The 8677-nt window shown below is 34.3% G+C and overlaps 1 pseudogene; it reads left to right on the forward strand.

Annotated features, from left to right (window-relative positions):
- Positions 1 to 5447: 5447 nt before the first annotated feature.
- Positions 5448 to 5598, forward strand: LOC123860763 (U2 spliceosomal RNA; annotated as a pseudogene).
- The last annotated feature ends 3079 nt before the right edge of the window (positions 5599 to 8677 follow it).

The raw sequence follows: 8677 nt of genomic DNA on the forward strand, positions 1-8677 counted from the left end.
TTGAATTTAAAACTCTTTTCTTGTTTGAATCAAAACCTATACAATAGGGCATTCCAAAATGACTAGTTGCTTGTTTAAAATTTCTCCAACCTGAAAATGTCTATAACACTTGAGCTAGATTATACACAAGGAGAGAAAGGAGTGCTTGTGGGCCTGGTACCTTCAGTTCAGCTACACTTCAGTGAAAAAAAAGAATGCAGCAACGTTCAGGAAGATGTCAACTTGGTTTAGTTTTCATATGGCTTTTTCAGATAGGCAAGTGCAGTGCTAACAACAGAATACCAAATACTACCTGAGTATGTGTTTATAGGGAGAGATAGAAAAACGATAAATGGATAGATAGATGATAGGTGATAGACAGTTGATAGAGATATTAATATATGAATTTAGCATTTCCTAAAATTTCAGTAGAGTTCAGAAGGGAAATACAGAGATACTTCACAATGGTGCCAAAGAATGGAGATATAAATCACTGAATAATAATGTACCTCTAGGCATTCCATTTTTCATTCCTTATTTCTTTTGTAAAATGTTCTGCAACGGGGGCACCCAGGTAGCTCAGTGGGTTAAGCGTCCAAATCTTGATTTCAGCTCCAGTCATGATCTCAGGGTTGTGAGATCAAGCCCCATGCTGTGCTCCATCCTGGGTGCGGAGCTCACTTAAGATTCTCTCTCTTCCTTTCCCTCGGCACCTCCCAACCCCATTCACGTGTTCTCTCTCTCTAAATAATAATAATAATGATAATAATAATGATAATGATAATAATAATACATTCTGCAATGGTCACATCAGAAGCCATAGACTTCTTGGTTGTGAATAGTCTGTTCTTTCCTACTCTATGGCAATGAATATTCTCAAACCACATTTCAGAAACTAAGAGCATAATGTATGTGGTGACCATTGACAATTAAATAAAAATTTATTAATGCAAAATATGTGTCCCTATTTTACCTTGTACATTCCTATGTCCACATTCCTACCCATACTACATTTTAAATTATTACAGTTTCTGTCTCACTGTTCTCACCACTGTGGGCCAGGACCTAACCTGATATAGATACATTTTTTTTTTTCACCTTTACATACCTGAGCATACTGCCAGGTAGATAGTAGACAGTCAAGAATGTTATATTAATTATAAGTGACAAATGAAAATCAGTACATATTAAATGAATTACAAGTTACAAATGAATTTCTGAGTGGTGTTAAGAATTCAAAGATAAGTTATCCATCTACACTGAAGTAATATATATTACTTTGCAGAAAAACTGGTAGTTGAGTTTGGAAGGATCTATCGGAATTCTACATCAGGTAGAAAGGGAGAAATATGGACAGAAATTTCAGACAGAGGAAAATCACAAAACCAAACAAACAAACTCACTAAGGTATGAAGTGTAAGTATGCTTTATCAAGGCTCGGAGGAGTTAATTTCTCTTGAATGATATTAAAATGATTTTTTTTTTTTTTTTTTTTTTTTGGTATACCAAGGGTAGGAAAGCAGTAAACTCTCCATTCTATGTGTCCATGATATTCTGACCTGGCTCTCTACAGACAGATGTCACCAGATATCCAGTGACACATCTCAGATATCCACAAAAGACTCTTCTAGTTCTCCCTAGTGCGGCCTTCATCTCCCAGTATGACTTCTGTGGTAGATTCTCATGGTTGGATGACCAAATCTCCATTTCCAGGTTTATTTTCCCTTAACAAATTCCAGCCAGGGATGGCCGTATGACCGAGTTCTAGACAATGACAATGACAGAAAAGTCAAATGTGCTGCAGAGTGTCTGGGAAAGTCTTTGCTCTGTCTGACACAAATACTGCCTTTTCCTCTGGCCCTCCATCCTCCTCCTGCCATGGCTGCAAATGGGGTGGCTGCAGCTGCAATAGTCATCATGGGGCCATAAGGGAAAGGACCTGAGAACTGCAGAACAACAGCCCTGATGTTGCTAAGCTGCTAATTCAATGCAAGCAGCTACCTACTTCTAGACCTTCCTCATTATATAAAACAAACCATTGCAGTCCGGTACAGAATCATCTTTATCATATATATTTCCACCATTCTGTTTATGACTACAGAAGTATTCTCTAAGATGATAGAAGCTTTCTCTTCTATGCTCCACATTCTGTCTGAGCCCTCATCAGCAGCACCTTTAATGTCCATATTTCTACCAATAATCTCTTCAAGGCAACCTAGACTTTTTCTATCATGTGTCTCAAAATTTTTCCAGCCTCTCTTCAGTATCCAATTGCAAAGCCACGTCCACATTTTTAGGTGTTTGTTAAACGAGCACCCCATTTCTCAGTATCAAATTCTGTATTGATTTTCTAGGGCTGCCATTACAAATTACCACAAACCTGATGGCTTAAAACCACATAAATTTCTTCTTTTACAGTTCTGGAGGACAAAAGTCTGGAATCAAGGTGTTGACAAGACTGTGCTCTATCCATAAGCTCTGGAAGAGAAAAAGTTATTTGGCTTTTCTAGCTCCCGGTGGCTGCCCAGCATTCCTTGGCATTCTTTGGCATGTAGCCATATCCCTTCAATCCCTGCCTCAATATTCACACTGTGTTTTCCTCTTTATCTATTCTCCTTTTCCTTGTCTCTTATCAGGATGCTTGCAAATCCAGATAATAAAGGATTATTTCCTCATTGCAAGATTTATCATTTAATCACATCCACAAAGACACATTTTCTAAATAAGCTAACCATCACAAGTTTCAGGGATTTGATTGAATATCTTTTATGAGACCATTTATCAGCTTACCACCACATTAATTAGGGATACTAATCTGTTATTTTCAATTTTTTGTACTGCCTTTGTCTAATTTGGGTACCAGGGTAATACTAGCTTTATAAGATGAGTTGGGAAATGTTTCCTCTTCTATTTTCTGGAAGAGATTGTATTGAATTAGTTTAATTTCTTCTTTAAATGTTTGTTAAAATCCTCCAATAAAATTAGCTGGAAGATTTCATTTTTGGAAGTTTTTAAAATTATGAATACAATTTCAAATTAGGTGAGATATAATTGTTTTTTGTTTTTTTTAAGGAATTGGTTAATTTCCAATGTCAAATAAATGTGTGTAGAGGTTTTTTATGATCTCTTTTTATGTCTGCCAGGTCTGTAGAGATATCCATTGCCTCATTCTGATATTAAAAATTTATATTTTCTCTCTTTTTTCTTTGTGGTCTTGCTAGAGGTGTGCAAATTTTATTTTATCTTTTTGAAAAAACAGATCTTCGTTTTATTAATTTTTTCTATTGTTTTCCATTTTTAATTTCATTCATTTTTGCTCTTATCTTTAATATTTCCTTTCTTCTGCTTAACTGGGGTTATTTTGTTCTTTTTCTAGGTAATCTAGATGGGAGCTTACATTGTATATTTGATATTTTTCTTCTTTTCTAATGTATTCATCTTAGTGCTATGATTTTCCTTCTTTACTACTGTTTTATCTGTGTACCACAAATTTTTTTTATGTTGTATTTTATTTCCATCTAGTTCAATGTATAGTGTTATTTTCCTTGAGATGTCCTCAATGACAATAGATTTAGAAATGTGTTACTTTGGGTTTCCAAGTGTCTGGTAATTCTCCTGTTATCTTGCCATTAATGATTTCTAACCTTATTCCACTGTGGCCAGATAATACATTCTATATGGTTTCAATTGTTTTTAGTTTGTTGAGATTTCTTTTATAGACCAGGATATAGTTATCTTGACATATGTTCTGTAGGCACTTGAAAAGAATGTATATTCTGCTGTGGTTGGACAGAGTGTTCTATAAATGTTAGTTGAATCCTGTTGTTGATGATATTGTTAAAATCTTTTATGTCATTACTTATTTAATGGCCACTAGCTCCTGGCAGGGATGATAATTTTGACTCCCTACTTGACCTTCTCTGATATCACCCTGGTGAGGGTGGGGCATGTCAAAGTTTGGTGGGGATGGAAGTCTAGGTTCCTCACTTGGCCTTTGCTCATGTGGCTAATGGTAGGGCCACATTTTTTTTTTTTTCTGTTTGGTTGCAACAGAGCAGTTATATTTTTTTAAAAAAACTTCTGTCTTACTAAGCATCTCCTTTCTTTGTCCTCTGGCTAGAGAGAGCAGGTTTTTGCTAAGGTGTTTTGTTTGTTTTTTGGTCTACATCCATTGATGTTTCTGGGTTGCTGTTTTCTCCAACACCCTGTCTGGGACATATGAGTCAAAAGAAACTCAGAGAACTCACCATCATGTCATTCTTCATGTCCTGAGATCCCCAACTAGTCTCCTTTTTCTCTTCACTTTTTACAGTCCTCTTCTATTTGTCTTATATATATAAATTCCACAATTTTTGTTAGATTTAGCAACATTTGTTTTATTTAGTTAGATTTGCTAAGTTTAGATCATTTACCTTGGCGAATGAAATAGCAGAAGTGATACATGCCAGCTCAAAGATGGAGCTTTTACAGCCATCATGTGATTTCACCACCGTACTCTTCTTTTTTCCATGAAGAAGCAATATCCAGATAGAAGCTATGTTTTCCTGAATCTCAGACAGAAGTCAACATAGAAGGAGGCTGCAGGCACTCTACAGCTGTCATGTAATCTTAATGAGAAAGATATCTTTTTCTTGTTATTGTAAGCCACTGAGGCTTTGGAATTGCTTGCTATCACACCACACTCTTGCAAAACTGACTAATATACTCATGTTAAATAAGCATAACTACATTAAATTTTCACATTCCCTGAAACTTTCTAATAATTCAATCTGGAATTTTGTGGTTGTTTTATGTAAAACTTAAAAATATATACTTTATAAAAGAATAGTATTTTATATATTGTGGCAGAAACAAGACATTAATTTTCCAGTTTCTACTTTTTTGGTACCAATCCCATTTTCCAGTATTTCCCAAACATTGACAATACTACATCTAAGTGCAATTCATCTCATACAAGAAGGTAAATGGAGAAGACAGTAAGAAAGATAGAATGGCACTGTGTTTGGTGCCTTTAGACCTGGAGATAATTTCTACTAACAAATTGAATTGCACATTTCCTAGATAAGTATCTATTGACTTTATTTTTGAGCATCTGATAAAGAAATGGGTCTTACATCCTCTGAAAATAAAATAATTCCAAAACTTTTAAATAAAATTTTCATATGATGTATCTATGTTATTGTATTATAAATGGATGTTTTTATGGACATGAAATATGAAAATAATCTCTGTTATTTCATTTTTAGACAAAAAAGTCCACCTCTTAAAAATAAATGAAATAAATGTAAATTGTACAACTAAAACAGAGAGTAAATTTTAATGGAAAGGATGATGTCATGGGGCATGAATCAAATATTCAGATTATAAATTGTGGTTGACATGGCCAAACAAGTGTCAGTTTTGCAATCCAGTAGGTCAACATTTTCACCATATTTCTGTGTCAACACTTTCTATAAACCTTAACTCCAATCACTTCTCGCCTTTTGGCTATGATCAAGTGTAGTATCTGTTCTTATCAGTCTATAAACCTCGACTCCCAAAGATACATAAAAAGAAGTAGAATCTGAGCTCCTATAGGTTATCACATAAGATAAAAATGTTTGTGTTCAAGAAACACTAGAATTACTCAATATCTTTTAAATTGAATTTATGTTATGTCATTTCCTTTGCTACAAGTCAATGGAAGCTATATTTTGCAAGGTCTCCATTCTTGATATTATCTATGAGAAAAAAGAAAAATAAGACACATTGCAAGTTATGGTCACTTCTCAAAGTCATTCAAAAATTTTGTGTAGTTTCCTCAGTGTCTACAGATTTATTTTTAGGGATAACTTGATAATATTTTGTTACTTTTTACCAATGACTTTGTCATTTTTAATTTAATTTAATTTAATTTTTCATTTTAATTGGATTCTTTCACAATAAAGTATTCAAATATTTTATTGCTCATTATGATCCCTTCCAAAAGAACACATGGCCAAAAGACATCATCAAAAAAAAAAAAAAAAAACAGGACCTGATTGAAGTGAAAAAATGACTTTTGTCATTTGGTCATTTTGTAAATAGATAAGACTTCTTTCAGGACTGGCAGCGATCTCTGATGCTACCGTTTGCGAAAACCAAGCCCTAAAGCAAAAAGTCACAATAAGTTGTGGATTTTCACCAAAGTACAAAAACAAAACATTTTATCAAATGTTAGAGTTTTTCAAATGTGCAAAAGACCAAATTTTTCTAATCACTATTTTGTGGGTTTTTCTTTTGCAGAGAAATATAAAATTTAAAGATATTGGCCATGGTTGATATAGAAAGGAGCTCACACACTAAGAATTACTCTTTGACATGTGGCTATTTGACCCAGATTAGCCTGATCATTTTCAATTACAGGGGTTCAGCATTCACTGTCTCAAGGGACAGTGTTAGAAAAATAAATACAATGCAAAATAAAAAATTAACACTCAAACAAAACAGAAAATATCTCCTTCAGGACTGTGCCTTTCAAAACTTGGGCCCCAATAAGAAAATTGAAAGTATCCATGACACAAATGAAAAATTTGAGAAATTCACAAACTTAAATTGAATAAAAATATATCCTCCTTTCCTAAAGTGATTTGCAATATTGTCTCTCTTTATATACAAGTTAGCTATGTGACAAACCAGCAAAGAAACCAAGGTGTGACCAGTCAGATAAAAAAAGCATAAGTACAATGCTAATAACACCTCCATTTCTAATAATCAAAACCTAGAAAGAACACAAACCTTCATTAACAGGTAAATGGACAAACTGTTATAAAGCCAAACAATGTAATATTCATCAGCAATAATACAGAATAAACTATTGATACACACATCAACATGGATAACTCACACTATTATGCTGAGTGATAAAAGCCAATGACTATGTACATTATGTATGTTTCTATTTACATAATATTTTTAAAATGCAAACTAACTTACAGTGGCAGAAAGCAGAACAATGATTTCCTTGGGACAGGGGATGAGGCATGGAGAGGGTCAAGAAGGAGTGATTACAAAAGATTACAAGAAAACTTTTGGGGTAATGGATATGTTATCTTGAATGTGGTGATGGATGAAAATATACATATGTCAAAATTTATAGGATTATATACTGTATGGAAATGGCACCTCAAAAAAAAAAACAAAACAGATGAAAAACAGACCAATAAAAGAGTTAAGGTCTAAGTTGTCAAAACAGAAAATTCTTTCAAAGGCTTGAACTTTTTATTGCACCATTTAAATTATTTCCATCACTTTGGAATCTTGAGTTTATGCTTATCTTTTAATTGCCTAAAAATGTTCCTTACAACCTCTATTCATATGAGCTTGCAGCGCACTTAAAAATAATGTGCAAACCAAATTACAGCAAGAACTTCATCATTTTGTCAATATCACAACATAAAACATAAAATGCAAGCAGGTGGAAAAGGTGTTAATGGGATTTTAGACAATACATGTATAAAAATATCTTCAAAGCTTTGTTATTATCCTGATTATAGAAGTACAAACATTTATGCAACTGTATCAGAATGCAGTATGTTGTTCATTTACATCTTAACAGTGTCGAATATGTTTATATCTTAGTTTAGCCAGCCCAAGAGAACTTTCTTGCATTGTTTCTTTTTTCCATTCATATTAATGTATGGAAATGTACATTGAAGAATTTTATGTTAAAACCTAAAAATTTTGCATATAAAGCAAACTGCAGTAGCAATCTCCCGAATGAAATTATAAGGAACACAGGTCACATGACTCTCTTGAAATGTGTGACCAGGTGGCCGAGGGCTACTGGAACACAATACTGAAAACATTTCTGGTGACCAATCTGTGTGGTTTTTTTAATGCCAGGTAACTGTGACATTTCAGGAGCTATAAGCAGCACTTAGTAGTAGATGTCATGATTGTTTCCCCAACGCCATTTCATTTAGCAAGTAAAAAATAGACAACCCCAAACTCTGCCTGCGAAAATAGAGCTCTCTTAAGTTTTGGAGGATTTGAGTTAAGAACATTTTCCCTGAACATCTCTATTAAAATGTGTTAATATCACAAATATAACAAATTTCCTCATTATCAGGAGTGCTTATTCTGTGTCAGGCATTGTTCTAAGTGTTATCTAGATATTAATTCTCTCAATCCTCATAAAAACACTCTAAGGTAGATAATAGTGTTATTCCAATTTAAACAGATGCAAAAACTTTGACTCAGGGAGGATTAGGTAAGAGGTTATTATGTACCAAATGTGTCCCCTGCCTCCAATTTATAAACTGAAGTCCTAACCCCCCACACCTTAGAGTGTGAACTTATTTGGAAACAGAGCTGTTGCAGAAGTCATCAATTTAATATGAGGTCACCCTGGAGTAGGGTGAGTCCCTAATCCAATATGATTGGTATCCTTACCAAAAGGGAAATTTGGAGAAAGATGCACTCACAGGGAAAACACCAGGTGAAGAGGAGGGCAGAGATTAGGGTGAGGTAGCAGAAGCCGCGGAACGCCAAAGACTGCCTGCAAACCACGAGAAACTAGGAGAGAGCCATGGAACAGATTAGCCTTCACAGCCCTCAGAAAGAACTAACCTTACTAATACCTTAATCTCAGACTTCTAGTTCCAGGAACTGTAAGATAGTATATTTCCATTGTTTAAACCTGCCAGTTTGGGGTAGTTGGTTATGACAGCTAGAAAAC

Source organism: Mirounga angustirostris, unplaced genomic scaffold (assembly GCF_029215605.1).
Source record: "Mirounga angustirostris isolate CCGP_5_RB_7025 unplaced genomic scaffold, mMirAng1.0.hap1 SCAF_4, whole genome shotgun sequence".
NCBI lineage: Eukaryota > Metazoa > Chordata > Mammalia > Carnivora > Phocidae > Mirounga > Mirounga angustirostris.